Source organism: Perognathus longimembris, chromosome 10, assembly GCF_023159225.1.
Source record: "Perognathus longimembris pacificus isolate PPM17 chromosome 10, ASM2315922v1, whole genome shotgun sequence".
NCBI lineage: Eukaryota > Metazoa > Chordata > Mammalia > Rodentia > Heteromyidae > Perognathus > Perognathus longimembris.
This window is the reverse complement of record NC_063170.1, coordinates 48211587-48234132: the sequence shown is the minus strand read 5'-3', so window position 1 is coordinate 48234132 and position 22546 is coordinate 48211587. Positions and strand designations below refer to the sequence as shown.

Below are 22546 nucleotides of genomic sequence, written 5' to 3'. Positions count from 1 at the left end.
TTTGAGGCCAAAATTTTAAGTTGGGAAAATCCTTTTTTTTTTTTTTTGGCCAGTCCTGGGCTGTGAACTCAGGGCCTGAGCACTGTCCCTGGCTTCTTTTTGCTCAAGGCTAGCACTCTGCCACTTGAGCCACAGCGCCACTTCTGGCCATTTTCTGTATATGTGGTGCTGAGGAATCGAACCCAGGGCCTCATGTATATGAGGCAGGCACTCTTGCCACTAGGCCATATTCCCAGCCCGGGAAAATCCTTTTAAAAGGATTGATTTCCTTCACTACAATGAAAGGCAACACATATCAAGAATTCAGCTACACAGAGGTTTTAACCTTGGGAGCAAAGAAGAGTTCATTGCTCAATAATGACAAAAGAATGCCACAAAATTTGCAGTAATCAGTTTGTGAATGCTTATCATGTGTTTCGATAAACTTCTTTGCCTGAATGATTTTAATCTTTGCAACAATGTCATAAGGCAGTTATTACAATAGTCCCAACTACAGATAAAGAAATTAGGATTGAGGTTAAGAGTTAAGTAATTTGCAAAATTCCTCCCAAGCTAGTAAGAAGGAGAGAGGCACCCATTTGCACTTTTTTGAATCTTAATCATTCTGCTATATAGTTTTGGTTGATGGTATGTGTGCGTTTGTGTGTGTGTGTGTGTGTGCGTGTGTGTGTTTATGTGTGTGGTATTGAAGTCTGAACTCAGGGTTTTGAGCTTCTTAGGTTAGTGCTCTACCACATAAGCCACACTTCCAGTTTTGCTTTTGCTGGTTGTTTTGGAGATGGAATCTAGCAAACTTTTCTGTCCAGGCTGGCCTGGAACCTTGATCTTGAGGCTCTCAGCCTTTTGAATAGCTAGAATTACAAGGCTGGAGGCCCAGCTTGTCTACAATTTTTTTTTTGGGGGGGGGGGGGCCAGTCCTGGGCCTTGGACTCAGGGCCTGAGCACCGTCCCTGGCCTCTTCCGGCTCAAGGCCAGCACTCTGCCACCTGAGCCACAGCGCCCCTTCTGGCCGTTTTTCATATATGTGGTGCTGGGGAATCGAACCGAGAGCTTCATGTGTAGGCACTCTTGCCACTAGGCTATATTCCCAGCCCTTGTCTACAAGTTTATAGTCATTTTTTTCTGTTTTTCTCAACTACCCTAATAAACAGGAACTATTTCACTCATTTTATAATTTGTTAAATTGAGACCTGACAAGTCAATATGTAGCTATATATGTATAGTTGTAACAGTGAAAACAGTCAAACAGCAATCAGGAGTTCTAATGCCAAATCATCAGGAAAGGCAAACTTAAGATTTCTTTTGCCAGATGCTAGCTAGAGGTCATATCTGTAATTGTGGCTACTCAGGAGGCTGAGAGCTAAGGATCATGATTTGAAGCCAGCCTAAGTAGAAAAGTCCATGAGACACTTATCTCCAATTACCCAGAAAAAAAGCTGAATATAGAACTGTAGCTCATATGGTAGAGTGTGAAGCTTGAGCAGAAAAGCTAGAGAGCATGCCCTGGTCTGGAGTTTAAGCCCCAGTACCAGAAAAATAAATCATGAGCCTTGAATCTCCAATTAACCACCAAAAAAGCCAGAAACACATCTGTGGCTCAGGTGGTAAGAATGCTAATCTTCAACAAAACAAAAACTTAGGAACAGTACACACACATGCACACACACGCACACACACACACATACACACAGATAATATGCCCAAGGATTACAAAAAAGTAAAAACAACAAACAAGACCTACAAAATGCCTCATGATTGTTGCAAATTCCTTGAAGATTGAGCTGAGTTTTGATATTCTAACCCCTTAGTAAAATGTATGCTGAATAAGCATCAAATAAATATTTTAAATAAGTATTTTACAAGTGTAATGACTCATTCAATTATTTACCCACTATTTCCTGAGCATCTCATGTCACAAATTCCTGCAGTAGCCATTAATAATAGAATGAATATGTGCCTATCATAAACCACCCGCAGAAAATACATAATGGCAATAATAATACAGTAGTCCTCCTTATTCATGGAAAGTATATTTTAAGACCCCTACCAATGGGTACCTGGAACCTTAGCTAACACTGAACACTGACATCATATTGAATACAGACACATTTTCAGTTCATGTATTCCACCATAACTTCAAGGATTTTTCCACCTTAACTAAGCCCATACCACACACAGTAGCCCTAACTTTTGCAATCTAAGGAATGACAGCAAAACCAGCATGTATTTCTTTTCCCTTCTTGACAATTATCAGAAGATTCAGTCCTACCATAAATCTTAGCAACCTCAGCATGTGATTTACTTTTTTTCCCTTAAGTAGAGAACTTTGAACTGTTCACTAACATAAAGCACTTTATGGCTTCTCTTTGGCATACCTGAATGCCAACATCATTACTGACTTGGGTGATTATTAAGTAAAATAAGAGTTACTTGAACACAAGCTCTGCCAACACCACATCAGTAGACTGGAAGACCTTGGTGACTATTAAGTGATCACCAGTTGTGTGGACAGAGTAGACATGTTGAACAAATGGATGATTCACATCTGGGTAGGGCATAGCAGGGCTGTGATACATATAAAAAAAAAAAACACCTAGCTTCCATTGGTTAAGCAAGGGTGGAATGGAAGTACTTTTTTAATTTAACAGACGATAAGCCAAAGTATCACATCAAAATAACAATAAGCTGTACAGAATACAGTAAAAGCTAAAGATTTCAATTCAAGCTCTATGACTCCAACTCTAAGGCTCCAACTGTAGCTCCCCAAACAAGCCACGGGGCTCTGGATGTTTGCTAATGGGTGTTCTGACACAGGAGAAGCCCTGCTTCCACTCAGCCACACTCTTTACCTTTTAAAAGCCTCCTTTTCATTCTGAAGTCATTTAAACATCCTAACAAGACCCCTTTTAGATCATATTTCTCACTACATAAACACTTTTCTTCAACTAAATAAAAAGTTTGTCTTTATTCAAGTTAAGTAGCTGACTCCCAAACCTTTATTTCCAAAATCACATTTGGAAGACAATCCCATCTTTCCCCAACCTTAACAAACATTCCCAGTCAGAAAGTTCCAAAAGGCACAAGTCACAAATGATTACTTTAATGTAGAAGCAATAAATGAAATAACTCTAGAATAGAAGCCATGACTTAACAATGACTAGGCCTAACTATCACATCCAAATAACAATAAAATATACGAAGCACAGCAAATATTAAAGATATGATTTCCAGCTCTATGTCCTCAGCATGTACTGTATAAACATGAACAAATTATTTAACCTCTCTTAGCCTCCTTTTAATTATAATTAAATTAAAGATAATTAAGTAGCCAGATGACACTAAATGATATAAAATGGCGTAAAAGATTTATCACAGTATTTGTACATAGGAACTGATCAATAATCAGTAATTATTATTATTATTATTATTGAACTCATAGACTGCATAAATATGCAATCACTTTAACTTTCTTCAGCCAGGGAACTGACTCAAGACTTTATTGGTTAAGATTCTTAAAAAGATACATATATATATGTATACACACACACACACACACACACACGGAGAACAAGGCAAGACACTAAAACTCTCTCAAGATAGTCTGTTTGGTAGAGATTAAGACTAGAGATGCATATCCTGATGCTGGTGGCTCACACCTGTAATCTTAGCTGCTCAGGAGGCTAAGATCTGAGGATCAGGGTTTGAAGCTAACCCAGGCAAGAAAATCCATGATAATCTTTTTTGTGTGTGTTGGTCGTGGGGGCTTCAGCTCTGGGCCTGGCTGGGTGCTGTCTCTGAGCTCTTCAGCTCAAGGCTAGCTCTCTACCACTAGAGCCACAGTGTCACTTCCAGTTTTCTGGTGGTTAATTGGAGATAAGAGTCACACACACATACACACACACACACACACACACACACACACACACGACTAGAGATATTTGATTCTGGCAAGAACATGGAGAACCTGTATTCTCATACACTGAGCATGAATGTATAAACAGACACAACTTTTTTGGAAATGACTCAGCAATATCTATTATAATGTTAAATGCTTACTTTTTCACTCAATAATTCCACATTCAGACATTTAACATATGGTAAAAATAAAATATGCATCTTGGCAAACTCATAAATGTCTTCATTGGAGCAAGGTTAGTAGAAGTTGAAAACTGGAAACAACTCTAATGCCCATCCAAATTGTACTGTAAGCCGGTCATGGTGGCTCACACCTGTAATCCCAGAACTCAAGAGAATGAGGTAGGAGGGTTGAGAGTTTGAGGTAACCTAGATTACACAGTAAGACCCTGTCTCAAAAAGTAACAAAACAAAGAAACAAGCAAATAAAACCTGTATTATAATAATTTGGTGAAATATACCAAAACTATCTAGGAATGATAGTGAATGCCTGTAACCCTAGTACTTGAGAAAAGCAGTAAGGAGGATCGGGATGCTGAGGCCAATCTAGCTGCACAGTGGGTCTGAGTCCAAGGTCAGTCCAACCTTCTTCTTCTTCTTCTCCCCCCGCCCCCCCCAGTCCTGGGCCTTGGACTCAGGGCCTGAGCACTGTCACTGGCTTCTTTTTGCTCAAGGCTAGCACTCTGCCACTTGAGCCACAGTGCCACTTTTGGCTTTTTCTATTTATGTGGTGCTGAGGAATCAAACCCAGGGCTTCATGTATGTGAGGCAAGCACTCTACCACTAGGCCATATTTCCAGCCCAGTCCAACCTTCTTAAAAAGACACTTGTCTCCCCCACCCCCAAAAAAGTAGTGTGCAAGAAGCCATGGTTGACCCCTGCTACCATGAAGAAACAGGAGGGGGGAGAGAAGGGGAAGGGAAGGTAAAAGGAGAGGAAGAGAGAGGATGGGAGGGAGAGGTAGAGAGGGGAGGAAGGGAAAGGAGGATGGAAGGCAGGGGAGGGAGGCAGGGAGGGAGGGAAGATGAAAGAAGGCAGAGAGGGAATAAATCACAATTAAAAGAAACAGCTGAGTGCTGGTGGCTCACAAATCCTAGCTACTCAGGAGGCTGAGATCTGAGGATCAAGGTTCAAAGCTAGGCTGGGCAGTGAAGTCCATGCGACTCTTATCTCCAAGAAACCTCCAAAAACGCCAGAAGTGGTGCTGTGGCTCTAGTAGTAGAGTACTAGCTTTGAGCAAAAAAGCTCACGGACAGTGTCCAGGATCTGAGTTCCAGCCCTAAGAGGAGGAGGAAGAAGATGGAGGAGGAAGAAGGAGAAAGAGAAGAAGAGGTAGAAGAATGAGGTACAGCTATAGATGGAGAAGGAAAAGGAGGAGAAAGGAAAGAAAGATGAGGTACAGTTATTAGAATTAAAATGTAACCAGTCTGAGCACAGTGGTTTAACCTATAATCCTAGCTACTCAGGAATCTGAGAGGAGGACTCAGGAAGACAGTGGTTCCAAGACCAGCCTAGGCAAAAACTTCCTGACACTCCATCTTAACCAAGAATATACTAGGTATAGTGGTTCAAACCTGTCATCCCAGCTATGTGAGACGTATATATAAAAAGATCATAGTCCAGATCAGCATGACCCTAATCAAAAAATAACAGGAGCACAAAGGGGTGTAGGCATGGCTCAAGTGGTAGAGCATCTGACCACCAAGTATGAGGCCAAGTTCAAACTGCCACATTAAAAAAAGTAACCAAAATAGTGATCCCTTTTTGAAGAATAAAGGATCAACTGTAAGTCATGAGAACGCAAAAACTCAGATAACTTGTAATCCTAGCCACTCAGGAGGCTGAAATGTGAGGACTGCAGTTCAAAGTCAACTCAGGAAGGAAGGGCCATGAGACTCTTTCTCTCCAATTAACCAACAGAAAGCTGGAAGTGGCACTGTGGCTTAAAGTGGTAGAATACTAGCCTCGAGTGAAAAGGCCCAGGGACAGCACTCGTGCCCCTGAGTTCAAGCCCCAGGACAAACGAACAAAAAAAGAATGTAAAATTTTACTCCAAGCTGGGAGCTGGTGGTTCATACTACTGAGATCTGAGGATTGAGGTTCAAAGCCAGCCTAGGCAGAGAAGTCTGTGAGACTCTTATCTCCAATTAACTACCAGAAAACTGGAAGTGGCACTGTGGCCTTGAGCTGGAAAGCTCAGGGATAGTGCCCAGGCCCAGAGTTCAAGACCCAGAACTGATAAAAAAAAATTTTTTTTTTGTTCCATATAAAATTCAATTCCATATCATGGTCATTTGGTAGAAAAGAATGTAAAAAAAATGAAAAGAGAAAGGACATGAAGCCCTGGGTTCCATTCCTCAGCACCACATATATAGAAAAAGCCAGAAGGGGTGACGTGGCTCGAGTGGTAGAGGGCTAGCCTTGAGCAAAGAGAAGCCAGGAACAGTGCTCAGACCCTGAATTCAAGCCCCAGGACTAGCCAAAAAGAAAAAAAAAAAGAAAAGAAAAGAGAGGAAAAAGAAAGAGAAACAAAGAGATAAGAATTAGTACACAATGAAAAGCAGAAATGTTTAAAAATAGAATTTGCTAAAGAGAAAGGAGATAAGAAGGAAATAAATTCAGTAAATTCAGAAGGGTTAGTAAATTTGGTATCACCTTGCACATATGAAGAACAGAGTTCAGAAGTAAAACCACTGGCTTTAGGAATAAAATTGACTTTTGAAATATCCTTAAGAGTTTTCACAGCTCGATTATACTTTGTTCTTCCAGATTACAGGACCAGTTCTAAATGGGACGTGTGTACGTGTGTGTGTGTGTGTGTGTATATACACGTGCATGTGGGTCTTGAACTCAGGGTTTGGACAACATCTTTGAGCTATTGCACTCAAGGCTAGTGCTGAACCACTTAAGCCATTGCTCTGCTTCCAGCTTTTTGACAGTTAATTGCAGATAAGAGTTTCACAGGCTTTTCCTCCCAGGCTGACTTCGAACCACGATCCTCAGATCTTAGCTTCCTCGGTTGGTAGAATTACAGACATGAGTCACCAGTGCCTGGCTTGAATGGGACATTTTTAGCATCCTACCACTATGGTTTTCAGGATCCCTGTCCTTAAACTGAAAAGGCCTATCACTAACCTTTCATACCACATAGCACTTAATAGTAGCATTTGTACGAAACAAGATTTTCTGATTGAATGTATTGTATAATATGAAAGGAGTCAGGAAAAATGCAAGTTTTTGGCTTAAACAAATTAGAAGGATATAAATGTCACTATATGAGGTTGAAGAAGAAAATTTTTCATGGGGGGGCAGCGTTCAGCTTTGGACATAATAAATTTGCATTGTTAGATACCAGATGAAAGTGTCAAAAAGGAAGTTGGACATAAATTTTTCTCAACTTTTCCAAAAACTCAGTTGTATATAGGATGGAATATTATTCAGCCTCAAAAGGAAAGAAATACTGACATATGCTATAACATGGACAAACATTTGAGAACATCATGCTAAGTGAAACGTGCCAGTCAAAAAAGAAAAACACTTACATAAGATCAAAACCATAAACACAAAAAGGAGAAACAAAAATTGAGCGAGCTATGTGGTACACACTGGTAATCAAGGAGGCAAAGTTTGTGACCAGGCTGGGATACACTTTCAGGTTAGTTATATAGTTGAGTAGTAAACACTTTCAATGCTTAGCATTTGAAGAAAGAAAGAGATGGGGGCAAGAAAGGAAGGAAAGAAAGGAAGGGAGGGAGGGAAAGGAGGGAAGCAGGGACGGAAGGAGGAAAGCAGGGAAGGAGGGAGGGACGGAGGGAGGGAAAAGATGGATCCTTGTTCTGTTTATTACCCTTGATCCTTCTAACATCAAAGATTCTTCCCATTTCTGAGTTTAATTTGTGTTGGTAAGACATTTTGCCCAATTATTAGCATTGCTGATTTCTACATTAACCACAGTTAAACCTGTTTTTCCCATCACATAATACTGTACGATTTTTACAGTTAGCTGACTTACCATGAGGTCGCTTAATGAATATATTTAATACCACCACTAACTGATTTCTTAAAATGATTAAGATGGTAAATTTTATATTATGTGTATACTACCATAATATGAAAAAAAAGTTTTCATTTTTTTTTGGTGGTACTAAAATTTAAACTCAGAGCTTCATGCTTGTTAAGCACGTGTCTCCTACTTGAGCTACAATCTTTTTTGCTTTGCTTATTATTATTATTTTTTTTTTTTTGCCAGTCCTGGGCCTTGGACTCGGTCTGAGCACCGTTCCTGGCTTCTTCCCGCTCAAAGCTAGCACTCTACCACCTGAGCCACAGCGCCCCTTCTGGCCGTTTTCCATATATGTGGTGCTGGGGAATCGAACCGAGAGCTTCATGTGTAGGAGGCAAGCACTCTTGCCACTAGGCCATATTCCCAGCCCCCTGCTTTGCTAATTTTTGAGATAGGGTATCCCTTTTGTCCAAGCAGCCTGCACATCAATCCTTACAATTCCCACAGTAGCTGGAATGACAGGCATGCACCATCACACTCAGCCTTCTCTGTTGAGATGGTGTCTAACAAACTTTTTTTGCCTGAACTGTTCTACAACCATGGTCCTTCTGATCTCTGTTTCCCGAGTAATTAGAATTACATGAGTGAACCACCAACACCTGGCCAAATGAAACTTTTTTGTTGTGTGTGTGTCAGAAACTAGGCCTTGGGCTGGGAATATTGCCTAGTGGCAAGAGAGCTTGCCCTGTATACATGAAGCCCTGGGGTTTGATTCCCCAGCACCACATATATAGAAAACAGCCAGAGGTGGCGCTGTGGCTCAAGTGGTAGAGTGCTCGCCTTGAGCAAAAAGAAGCCAGGGACAGTGCTCAGGCCCTGAGTCCAAGGCCCAGGACTGGTAAGAAAAAAAGAAAAGAAAGAAAAGAAAAGAAACTAGGCCTCAAACTAGGTATCTGACATTTTCTTTTGCTCATTGGCTGGTGCTTTACCACCTGAGCCATACCTCCAACACCACATTTTAAAGACATCTTTATGAATCTAGTTATGAGAAGAAATCTGGTCTAGAGATGTAAATTTGATTATCATTAGAATATAAACATATTTTAATGTCAAAGAGACAGAAGAAAATCACCAAGAAAGCAAGATAGACAAAAGGTCCAAGGACAACCCTGAGGCAAATTCAAAGCTTAGGGAGATAAAGACCAAACAAAAGAAACAGAAAAAGAATGGCCAGTGATAGGTGAGGAGCACAGAGAGAAAAAGGTATGTCCAGGAGGCTCTGTGAAGGATACTTTCAAAGGATGTGGGAAAGGTCAAATATCAAATGAAACTGATCGGTTAAGTAAGGTAAGAAACAAAAACTGAGCACTGGAGAGAGCAACCTAAGGTCATTGATGACCTTGGTAAGAAAAGTAATGGGAAAAAAAACCCAGAACACTTAATAGAGGAGAATAATTCAAGAGAAAATGTGCAGAATGTGAGAACAAATATATAAACAAAATATTATGAGGGAGAGCAAAAGAAAGTAACTAGAAGGCAAGTAGACTCTGGAGATTGTTTTAAAAATATTTTCAGAAATTAAATAACAATATGTGATAGTCTTGTCATATGCCAGTTTGAGATTTTTTTTTTTTTTTGCCAGTCCTTGGGCTTGAACTCAGGGCCTGAGCACTGTCCTTGGCTTCTTTTTGCTCAAGGCGAGCACTCTACCACTTGAGCCACAGTGCCACTTCTGATTTTTTCTATACATGTGGTGCTGAGGAATCGAACCCAGGGCTTCATGTACAGGCACTCTACCACTTGGCCATATTCCTAGCCAAGAATAAGGTAAATATTACACTGTTTTATATATTAACAAGAATGATCCTGTAAAGAGGAGGAACACTGGATCTAATCCTCGGAAATCAGAGAAGGCTTCCTAACACAGCGATCCTATGCTGAGCCATGAAAGCTGAGTAAGAGTGAGTCACAGTGAGTGGAGAGGGGATTAAACAGTATGAGTGACAGGTAAGAAACAGCATAATATGTGGGCCAGTGAGGGGAGAGAGTCAGTATGGCTTCCAGGCAAAATATAAGATAGAATGACAGGTTCGTACAGAAAGCTAAGCAGCTGCAAAGCCTTGTAAGACACACCAAGCAGTATAATCTTTACAATAGAGATGATACAGATTTACCACTATCAGGTTTAGGCAAAAAGTACTCAGTTCAAACAAATACTTCATTCTGAATGAAAACAGTTTGAAGTATATTAGATTGAAGGCTTGGAGACAAGTTATAAGGCTGTTAAATAAAGCTCTGGGGCTAGGGATGTGGCTTAGCAATAGAGTGCTTGCTTAGCATGCATGAAGCCCTAGGTTGGATTCCTCAGCACCACATAAACAGAAAAAGGCAGAAGTGGCGCTGTGGCTCAAGAGGTAGAGGAGGAAGAGGAGGAGAGGAGAAGAAGAAGAAAGAAGAAGAAAGAAGAAGAAAGAAGAAGAAGAAAGAAGAAGAAGAAGAAGAAGAAGAAGAAGAAGAAGAAGAAGAAGAAGAAGAAGAAGAAGAAGAAGAAGAAGAAGAAGAAGAAGAAGAAGCCGCCGCCAGGGACAGTGCTCAGGCCCTGGGTCCAACTCCCAGGACTGGCAAAAATAATAATAATAATAATAATAATATGGCTCTGAACAATGACAGTGTTAAGACGTATCAAAAAGGCTTTACAGATCCTATGGGCTCCATGTTCAAAGTAAAAGTTTCTAGATTGGGCTACTGGTAATACCATTACCTGTTTATGGAAATACTAAAGGGAAGAACACTAGTAAATGAATCACTTCAGGTTGGGATAGGTACCTTTAGCTTCTCTATAGGACATCCAGGGAGTTAAATGTAGGCAGACAAGCATAAAACTCAGACATTAAAGCTCAATGTATCTTTGGTCTTTAAAAGTATACTATGTAAGTAATCCAAAAATCACATGGAGAAAACAATGACTGAAATTCTAGAAACAATTTTAAAGGAAAACCAGTGGAAAAAATGCTTGAAGGCATTTCAGACTGAATAGTCAGAAATGTAAGAGGAAAATCAGGAAACACCAAAGAAGCCAGGAAAACAGCCAAGGGCTAGTTAGCAACTCTATTCATATATAAAAAGAGAAGCCATGGTAAACCAAATAAGCAGTAAGAGATGAGAAGAATTCAAAGTTACAACCTATAGTAGCCTAGACTCTCTAATTCTACTCCATTTACTTTTTTCACATATTACCTCCTCACCTACAACTTCATATAAACTCATAAATTGTAAAAATCATACTGTCCTATATATGGATGGATGGGCAATGCAGAGAACACTAATGCTAGTAATTAGAATTTATTATCAACACAAATAAAAGTTGATCAGAAATGGGAAACATTTTTGATGTTATAAGAAAAAACTACAAGGGGAAATAGGCAATGATCCTTTTTTTCAGTGTTGAGGATAGAACCAGAACCCTGGTAGATGGTGGGCAACCATTCTGCTTCTCAGCTACATCCCCATCCTGAAAGTGTATTCAGTCTTGTCTTGAAATCAAGATGCTTCTGTCTTATCTTCTTTGCCTCATTGTACTGGTGTATACCACACAGGTGGCTCAACTTTCTTTTCTTGCTTTTAGTGGTGTGTTTTTTTAATCACTTTTTGGCAGAAAATTTGTCCAACTGAACTCTTGGATGACTATATTGCACTATACTGAGAGTGACTCAAGTGTTTGGCCCCACCTATACAGAAGAACTCCACAAAGAACTTTATAAAGTCAACAGGAAGAGTATTTTCAGATGAGTCCCAAAAGCAAAATTTATGAAGAGTAGAAAGGCCATCACAGAATTATTTATTGGAATGGGAAAGTTAACAGCATTTTCTTGGACTAGGGTCAGGGAAACTCCCAAGGTGTGAGTCATCAGATTAAAGACTAACTAGATTTAGGAGTCAGAGCTAGAAAATCAGGATTCAGACAAAAGCAGAACAAACACATAGTTCCCTGGGCCAGAAATTTTAAAAAGTGTTGGGTTAGTACCTTCAGAGTTTGGGTGAGTCAAAGAGAAGGAGTGGAGAGGAAGGCCTGACCAGACTTGACTTCAACTCATGGGAAAAACTACAGCCGGATTCTTATCTTCCCTCCCTCCCTTACTAATTTGCCCCTAAAACCTTCAAGAAAACTACCATGATAGTTACCTCAGAATCATTAAACCTAGCATATCAAGTTAGTTTAACAAATTTTGCTAATTTCACAAATAATTTGTACACATGAGTATGTGTCCTTTTATTTTTCCAGAATGCTAGGGGTGGAACCCAGGGTCTCACACATGCAAGGCAGACAGAGGTTTTATCACTGAACTACACTCATATACTTGAATCTTCATCTTTTTGGTGGGAGGAGTTGAAGCAATGAGTGTCCCACTATGTAGCCAGGCTGGCCTTCAGCCCACTGTTTAACTCAGACTGCCCTCAACTGGCAATCTTCCTCCTTCTGCCTCAACCTCTGGAGTGCTGATGTTACAGGCTTGTGCTGCCATGCTCAGCTTAATATATACCTTAAGTAAGCTGCCTACTTAATTCCTTGACTTGTTCATCTAAAATGATCTTGATGACCACCTTTTATATGGGATTTCTGTTAAATTTAACATGTTATCCTTATTCAGTCCTGTCATAATGAATGCAAATCATGTGGCATTGCTACTTTTGATGTTATTCTTGGAATTGAACTTTAGATTTAAAAAAATCAATTTCTTTTCAGCTTTACTAGTTACTTAGTATCAATAATTTCTAAAGTATTTGCATTATTATACTGCATGCTTTAGAATATCATGCTTATCTGCTCTAAGCATTTCACTTCAGCTTTTATCATTCAATTATATATTTCTTCTCTAGTATAGAACTATCATCTATTCTTTAACAGACACTTTCTGTGGTTAAGTAAGTTCCAAGCAGTTCTACTCCTAGGTATTCCACTCAAGAGAAATAAAATATACAAAGAATTATACACAAATGTTTCCAGCAGCACTGTGCAAAATTACAAAACACGGAAACAATCCTAATATTTATCAACCACTGAATAAACAAAATTTGGTATGTAAGCAATAAAAGTGAATGAACTATTGATACATTCTACAACATGGATGAATCATGACAACATAAAGCCAAGTGAATAAAGCCAGACTCAGAAGAATGCACATTGTATAAAATCTCCAGAAAATGCAAAGCTATAGAGACAGAAAGCAGATCAGTACTACCTGAGCCTGGTTATCAGTAGTAGTGAGCCTGCAAACCAGCATAAAGAAGTTCCTTAGGTAACAGAAATGTTTTACACGGGGCTGGGAATATGGCCTATTGGTAGAGTGCTTGCTTAGTATACATGAAGCCCTGGGTTCGATTCCTCAGCACCACATATACAGAAAACGGCCAGAAGCGGTGCTGTGGCTCAAGTGGCAGAGTGCTAGCCTTGAGCGGGAAGAAGCCAGGGACAGTACTCAGGCCCTGAGTCCAAGGCCCAGGACTGGCCAAAAAAAAAAAAAAAAGCCAATAAACAGAAAAAAAAGGTAAAAATATATATATAAACACACATCCCCCCTCCCCCCCTCAGCCTCTTCTATGTAGAAAAGCTGGTCTCACTCAAACTTCTGATTCTCCTGCCTCAGCATCCTGATTGATAGGAGTGTGTTCCTTGCTAGGCCACACACATACATCTTAAACAGCCTTGAAACAGATAAATTTAAGGGGTTCAATTTGCTACTGAGAAAAAGCAAAAAGCTTTTTTTCCTTTTTTTGGGGGGGGGGAGGGTACAAGAACTGGGGCTTAAACCCTAAGTTTAGATACTGTCCCTTAGGTGTTTTTGCTTAAAACTGCACTCTACCATTTTGGTCACAGGTCCACTTATGGCTTTTTGGAGGTTAAATGTAGATTAGAGTCACATGGACTTACCTGCCCCAGCTAACTTTGAACCTAGATCCTTAGAACTCAGCCTTCTAAATAGCTAGGATTAGAGAAGTAAACCACCAGTGCTTAGCCAACCCTTTTGCTTTTAGTTTATTTTTCAGATAAGGTCTCAACCTAACTTTACATGGGATGGACATGAACCACAATCTTCCTGTCTTTGCCTGATATGTACCATACCCAGCACCAGTCACATATATATGTATATATACATATGTTATATATATTATATTATATATATGAAGAAATGGACCATTTTTGACCACAAAATAAAAGTTAGCAAATACAAAAAGGCAGCTTAAAATGTTTAAAGAAAAATCTCACAAATGTGAGAAACAGAAACACTCTAAGTAATAGGACCCAACCAGTCGCAGGTAGAAGATACAAATTTATAGGGTATGAGTTAAAACTCTAGGAAGACAAAGTAAGATATTTGACAGGCAGAGAGGAATTCTCTCACATCTAATATATGCTTACACTAAATATTTTTTATTTGGCAAGGGCTGGGAATGTGGCTTAGTGGTAGAGTGCTTGCCTAGCATGCATGAAGCCCTAGGCTCGATTCCTCAGCACATCATAAACAGAAAACCGGAAGTAGTGCTGTGACTCAAGTGGTAGAGTGCTAGCCTTGAGCAAAAATAAAAAAAAGAAGCCAGGGACAGTCCTCAGGCTCTGAGACTAGCAAAAAAAAAATTCCGTGGCAAGAGCTCTCCCTTGTCAGTAGGTCACAAACTGACTCCAATGGCTGCATCTGTCAAGCTACAAAGCAGACTAACTCGCCTGTGATGAGAGTTAGCTAAGTATGTTTTATGAACCAAAATTATTACAATTAGCCAAAAAAATCCTCCCATTTTGTTATTAATAACCAAGTGTGTCCCTTGACTGTAGCACACTCCTTTGGCTTCTTGCAAAGTTGCTCAGCTGGGTTGTACTATGAGAAAAAAGCCCTTTAGTAGGCTGCCACTCCAACTACACTGTGTTAGTACTTATGAAGATACAAGAATAAATGTATTAAAATGCAATTTCACTCCTACCCCCATAAGGAAAAGTATAATCATCTTTATAATAACTGCCACTATAAACTTAATCACAGAGTGATTTGCTCGCTGACAAAACTTTCAAAAGCAATGCGACAAATGATTCACTATTTACTGAAAAACTTAGTTTTTAGCACGGGCAAAAGCATGGGACCCAATCTAAAATCAAATTAAGAAGAAAAAGAGCTTGGGGTGTGGCTCAAGTGTAAAAACTTTTGAGGCACTGAGCTTCAATCTCTAGTACTGCAACCACATATCTGTCTCTTTCTTTTTTTTCTTCCTTTTTTCTTCTTTTTTCTCTCTCTCTTTCTCTCTCTCTCTCCCCCCCCCCCTTTCTTCTCCTCCTTTCTTTCTTCACACCATGGGAAAATTCAAGTAAAATAAGGGCTACAAGGAGATAGATGTAAGTGAAAAAGTTAAGCATACCACTGTATACAGACTAAGTCTATAAACTCTGGTTCATGCCTGTAATCCTAGCTACTCAAGCAGCTGAACTCTGAGGATTTGGTTCAAAGCCAGCCCAGTCTGGAATGGCCATGAAACTCTTATCTCCAACTAACTACCAAAAATGCTGAAAGTGGAGCTGTGGCTTAAGTGGTCAAGTGCTAACCTTGAACAAAGATGCTCAGGGACAGCACCGAGGCCCTGAGTTCAAGCCCCAGGACCAATGTGCACATGCACACACACATACATGCACAGTACACATGCATGCATGTGCATGCACACACGTGTGTGCACACACAAATACTAGGCAAAAAAGCTGTGCATCATGCTCAGGAGGCTAAGATCTGAGAACTGAGTTTGAAGCCAGCCTGGGAAGACTCATTTCCAACTAACCGGCAAACTGCAATTTGGAGGTGTGACTCAAGTGTTAAGAAAGAGTGCCAGATGTGTCTCAGTTCAAGCTCAAGACACTCAGTTCAAGCCCCAGTATCAATACACACACACACACACACACACACACAATTTGAATCTAAAATATGAGGTAAAACATATCATTAATAGATGTCATTAAATGAATCCATTTCAATCTGAAAGTTAGTAAATGCTGTAAAGTTTGAGATTTACCATACTAATTTTTGAGTATTTAATCTCAGCTGATTCAGATGTTGTGCCAACAAGTTTAAGCAATTTTTATAGTTTTCTACTAGTACTAAAGTTCATTTGACAAAATTCCTGGTTGGTTTTGTTTGTTTAGAGGCATTTTGCAGTATTGGAGATCAAACCCAGGCCTTGAATATATAAACAACCACTCTACCACTGAGCTTCCACCGGTAGCCCTATCTGAGATTTAAAAAAAATAAATTATTCATACCTTAACTTTTTTTCATTCTCCAACTGTTTTTCAACACTGAGAAACTTAACACTGTTCCAGGCATGTTATCTTAGTGGCAGAGCCAAATTTACACTAAGGAAGTGACTGTGCAGATTCTAGATTTTGACATACATGCTTTGTAGATGGGCATTGTGTAAGTAAACAGTACTAACACTCTAAACTACAGCTAAATAAAATAGCATGTTCTTATTTTTGTGTGTGTGTGCTGGTCCTGGGGCTTGAACTCAGAGTCTGGGTGCTATCCCTGAACTTCTTTTGTTCAAGGCCAGTGCTCTACCACTTGAGCTACAGCTCCATTTCTCGCTTTTTGATTTGTTTTGTTTTGTTTGGTTTGGTCACAGTGTTATACACATATAATCCCAGCTCCTGGGGAAGCTCAGGTAGGAAGATCTTGAGCACATGGTCAGCCAGGTCAATATAACATGACCCTTCCTTCAGTTCCCCACCCCTTTAAAAGACAATTGATACACATGTATCCTGGGTCCCAACTCATAAATATATATATATATCTCAGGCTGGGACTGAGGCTTAGTGGTAGAGTGCTTGCTTAGCATGGATGAAGCCCTGGGTTCGATTCCTCAGTACCACATAAGATGGGAAGAAAGGATGGGAAGTGAAGCTGTGGTTCACTCTACCAAGTGGTAGAGTGCTAGCCTTGAGCAAAAAGAACTCAGGGACAGTGCTCAGCACAAGTTCAAGCCCCAGGAGTGACCAAATGTGTGTATGTATGTGTGTGTGTGTATGTATACATACATATATAGTATATATGTGTGTATATATAGTCCTAAGACAATGTGAAAATGTGAAAATGGAGCTAGGAAACTTGATGAGATTAGGAAGAAAAGGGTTGAGGAAAATGACAGAAGAGGTAACTCTGATGAAGATGCTTGTACACATAAATGGACATGTTACTTGAAGTCCTCTTTTAAAAATAACTTAAAAAGAAAATAAATTTCATATTTGAATATTCTCTAAAACAAAAAAAAATGTTTTCTCTAACCTCTGCTTCAGACACATATGTTTTTCTATGTTTAAGATAACTTTTTTCCAGTCCTGGGGCTTGAACTCAGCCTGGGCCCTCCTGTCCCTAAGCTTCTTTTGCTCAAGGCTTGTGCTCTACCACTTGAGCCATAATTCCACTTCTGGCTTTCTTTTTTCTTTTTCTTTTTTTTTTTTTTTTTGAGGGGGGGGAGGCTGGTCTGGCTTCAAATTGCAATCCTCACATCTCAGCCTCCCAAGTAGCTAGGTTTACAGGAGCGAGCTACCAGTGCCCAGATGTAGGGTGAAATTTTTGACAGCTCTCCTCTAGTCAAACTTAGTTTCTAGCTACCTAGATTATAAAATACATCCATATATATGATCTTATTAAACAGCCTTCAAGCCACTCTGTTATTGGGTGAATATATATGGAATGTCCACCATAGTCTTATGAGTTGAAAGCTTGGTCCTCACTCTAATGTTCAGAGTGGCTTTTAGGAAGTGAAGGAATCCTGGGGCTCAACCTTATCAATCTATCAATTCATTGAGAGATTCATAAATTGAATAAGACTATTAGAGGTGCAAAAGATGGGGTGAGATTGGAGAAAGTAGGTCTTTGGTATTGTGCCTTTTGTTACCACCGTATACTTAGCATAGTTGTTGTGTTTTTGTTTTTTCCCCCAGGACCAGGGCTTAAAACCAGGGTCTTATACTCTCATTAAGCTTGTTTGCTAGGCAAGAGCTCATCCACTTGAGCCATACCTTTGTCTGGCTCTTAGCTGGCTAATTGGAGATGGAGTCCTGAGGACATTTTCTACTCAGGTTGGCTTCAAGCCTTGATCCTTCAAATCTCGGCTTCCTGAGTAGCTAGGATTATAGGCATGAGCTGCTGGCACTTGGTTTAACATAGTGTATATTCTTGAGTGCTTCTACCTTCCTGGTTTTCTTAAGATGAGTGGCTTTCTTCTTCCATATTTCAGTCTCACCACAGGTCTAAAAGCATTGGAACCAAGCAACCATTGGTTGACATCCCTGAAATGGTAAGCAAAATCAAATCTTTCCCCTTTAAGTTGGCTTGCTGAAGTATTTTGTTATAGCAATGCAAAAGTGACTAACAAACATCCCTACCAACAAAATGCATACAAAGTAACATTTGGTCAATAAGAAATGAAGTGATGTTTCAGTACTATTAATAAGTCCCTTCTCAAAAATTCTCCTCTGCGGGCTGGGGATATGGCCTAGTGGCAAGAGTGCTTGCCTCGTATACATGAGGCCCTGGGTTCAATTCCCCAGCACCACATATACAGAAAACGGCACATATACAGAAAGTGGCACTGTGGCTCAAGTGGCAGAGTGCTAGCCTTGAGCAAAAAGAAGCCAGGGACAGTGCTCAGGCCCTGAGTCCAAGCCCCAGGACTGGCCAAAAAAAAAAAAAAAAAATTCTCCTCTGCCTGTACCTCACAAATCCGACCTTTCCTGTTCCTCTTCTCTTTTTTTTTCTTCAAAGCTTAATTCAATTTTATTATCCACTTGTATGTTCCTATTCTCTTTCTCTTCTCTCCTGTCTATTTTCTTTTTCTCTGCTAGCTGTTTAAATGTTGGCCATCTGTAAGGCTCTTCTCTAACTGCCAACTTCCTGGGGACCAACAAACTTCCCTGGCTGTGTGTGACCTACATCTTTTACTACGTAAGTCAATAATTCCCATACCTACCTCCTTCCACCAGGATGACTTGGTTACCATCCTCTCCCCCTGCTTTTATTTTTCCTCCGGCTTCCATTCTAGAGCTGCCCCTTCACCATAAATTGCTAAGGAAAACAACAGTGCATAGAACTGCTTTCAATCTAAACATGAGCGGTAAGAAGCATGAGCAATAAAGCATACTTTGTTGTCTTAAGGCATTGGGTTTGGAGGTGGTTTATTAGCATAGCACAGCTAGCAAAAACTGATACACTGAATTAGACACTTTTCCTCTACAATATCATTTAACATCCAGACATACATGATTATTAAATTATACTATATCTCAAAGCTTTTTATTCTGTCTTACTCAAATAGACTAGGTTTCAAAAGACTAGACACTTTGGGTTGTTTTGGTTTTTGTCTCTGCCATCTTAATAGTAGTAGATTGATAAATACTTGCTGAAAGAACTATAAAGGTACTTATATTTTCCAGTCAATGTAGTTACATAGTCAACTGGAAAATAGAAAAAAAACACTCTAAAGAAAAGCTCAAGAGGTCTCATAACTATTTATGATCTGTTTTATGTAAAATGTTTTCCCTAAAAGGTTTGGGGAAATATCTTTATCAGAAAATCCAATAATACTACTGTACTTGTATTTACTCAATAACCAGGAAGGAAAAAAGAAAAGTAGAGAAGCGAATGGTAAATACATGTACTGTACAATTCACATGCCTCCCATTGGATCCATTCTTACATATTTTTAGCTATATAATAAACCCAGTCTTATTCAATCTTATTACACACAGTTTTGACAAAGCATGGTTAAAAAGATAGTAATCAAAAGAAGTTTTAAAAAATTTTAAATTCCTATATACTTATTAAGCAGCTCATCAGTCAGTTCTGCATTATCAGTTGCATTCTAATTGTTGTGTGATCTGCAGTTTTCCTGACCTTAATTTTATAAGACTATGCCTTCCCCAAAGCAAATGATGCCTCAAACAACAAGACAAAGTTAATGTTCTTAAATTAAGTAATAAAAGTGAATTTTTATATCTCTTGAAAGTCAACATATCTTCAGCAGAAGTTGGTTGTTGTGGAAAAAATGAATCACATATTTGCAGAATGGTACTAAACTCTAGGCATGCACATTTTTCCTCAACAGCTTTCCCGGCACTGCAGAAATAGCCAGTGTCTAATGAATACTCAATGGTTAAATTAAGGATTAAACATGATCAAAGTTCAAAATGAGAAAAGGGATGAATCAATGAGAATTAGGGCAACTGCTAAAATTTCACAAAAAGCATAACTAGAACACTAAAACTAGAACTAGAACACTAAAAAAATAATCCAGATACATCCAAAACATCTCCACATTTGAGATGGTTAAGTACAAAACTCACCATATGATATCAATAGAAAATGGGAACTACAATAAAAGCAAAAACATTAAATATCACATAATTTTTGTGTGTATCTATCAGTACTAGGGGCTTGAAACTCAGGGTCTTTTGCACTTGGCTTGGCTGCTCTGGCTCAAGGCTAGCACTCTACCACTGGAGATACACTTCCATTTCCTACATAAAGCTCTGTTTTGTGAATTTAAATTGGTGATATTCATATATAACTCAGATTTACCCAGTCCAATTCTGAAGATAACTAGAAAATTCAAAGAAAAGACTCAGTGGAAAACAGAGTTCTTAGCAAGTTTGAGGACCTGGGCTTGATCCTCAATGCCAAAACCAAAAGAAGTTAAAAAGTAAAGAGAAAGTGACAGACCAGATGAGTTAAATCACAGAATTAATGGTTACCATTGTCAGGGTAGTACTATAGTACTGATTTCAGGACAAACTGTCTCTAGTAAGTCTTGCTAACGCAGCTGAACTTGAAAAACCAGGTTTTCTTTAGCAGTCCCAACAACCACATATCAATACTCCAAATATTTGGTTTGAGGAATTATATTTTGACAGCAGGACTTAAATATCAAAGTTAAACACTTGATGTCTGTTAGAGAGAGCGTGTGTGCATGAAACATAGAGGCTAATAGCTAGCTAAACAGCAGGCCTACAACAAAGCAGCAAATTCAAAAATCAATTTTCTATTAAACTCTGTAATTTCCTTAGCATATCTAAGCTTTCCTACTGCTAGGTGACAAAACAGTAATAATAAACATTTGTAAAAGAGGAAAGGCCAGCTGTGGTTTCTCATGCCTATGTAATCCTAGCTACCTGGGAAACAGAGTTCAGGAATATTGCGGTTTTTGCCAAGGCAAAAAATATGGCCTAGGGGCTGGGGATATGGTCTAGTGGCAAGAGAGCTTGCCTCGTATACATGAGGCCCTGGGTTCCATTCCCCAGCACCACATATACAGAAAACGGCCAGAAGTGGCACTGTGGCTCAAGTGGCAGAGTGCTAGCCTTGAGCAAAAGGAAGCCAGGGACAGTGCTCAGGCCCTGAGTCCAAGGCCCAGGACTGGCCAAAAAAAAAAAAAAAAATATATATATATATATATATATATATATATATATATATATATATATATATGGCCTAGTGGTAGAGTGCTTGCCTGGCAAGCATGAAGCCCTGGATTCAATTCCTCAGCACCACATATGCAGAAAAAGCCAGAAGTGGCACTGTGGCTCAAGTGGTAGAGTGCTAGCCTTGAGCAAAAAGAAGCCAGGGACAGTGTTCAAGCCATGAGTTCAAGCCCCAGGACTGCCCCCCCCCCCAAAAAAAAGTTAGCAAGACCCTCACCACAACAAAATAAGCCTACTGGTTGTACACACCTTTATCACAGCTATTGGGGAGCCCACAGGTAGGAAGAGGTTCAAGTCCAAGTGGGCCCAGTCAAAAACTTTGCCGTGGGGCTGGGAATGTGGTTTAGCAGTAGAGTGTTTGCCTAACATGCATGAAGCCCTGGGTTCAACTTCTCAGCACCACATAAACAGAAAGGGCCAGAAGTGTTGCTGTGACTCAAGAGGTAGAGTTCCAGCTTTGAGCAAAAAGAAGCCAGGGACAGAGCTCAGGCCCTGAGTCTAAGCCCCAGGACTGCAAAACAACAACAACAACAACAAACCCATGACACACTGTTAGAGGGTGTTTTTAATCATTTTCTCACACGTTATTTAAATAGTTTGTGCATCGTTATATCAGCTTTCAAGATAGCTACAGCTAAAACAAAGGATAAAAGTTTGATACAGTTTTCAAATCAGGTTACTGATAAGGTAGAGGGGAAAAAAGAACTACTAAAATCAAGTATGACCAACTCAAAATGGAACAAAGACATAAGTGTAAGACCTAAAACTCTGAAACTACTAGTAGAAAATATAGAGGAGATGCTTTAATATGAGCAGAGATTTTTGAATATAAACCCCCAAAAGGCAATAAAAACAAAAACTGACAAATAGATTATGGAGCTTCTGTGTAGCACAGACAACAAATGAGTGAAGATGTCTGCCTATAGAATGAAAGAACATATTTAATTTCTAGAATATAAAAGGAACGCAACTGTTCAACAGAAAATGAAACTCAAGTAATTAAATTTTTTAAATGAGCAAATAATATGAATGGAAATTTTTCAAGACAAATGACAAGCATATGAAAACAAATGTGCAGTGTCACTAATCATCAGGGAAATGCAAATCAAACCTAAGAT

General features: G+C 39.4%; 1 protein-coding gene and 1 long non-coding RNA gene across 31 annotated transcripts in view; one reads left to right on the top strand and one right to left on the bottom strand.

Moving 5' to 3' along the window:
* The window catches only part of LOC125358678 (sarcolemma associated protein), a 120980-nt gene that overhangs the window by 83119 nt on the left and 15315 nt on the right, over positions 1–22546 (bottom strand). The gene's annotated exons all lie outside the window — the stretch shown is intronic.
* LOC125358681 lies at positions 3894–4749 on the top strand. The gene is made up of 2 exons (XR_007212355.1): positions 3894–4489; positions 4716–4749. It is a non-coding gene; the product is annotated as an uncharacterized LOC125358681 (long non-coding RNA).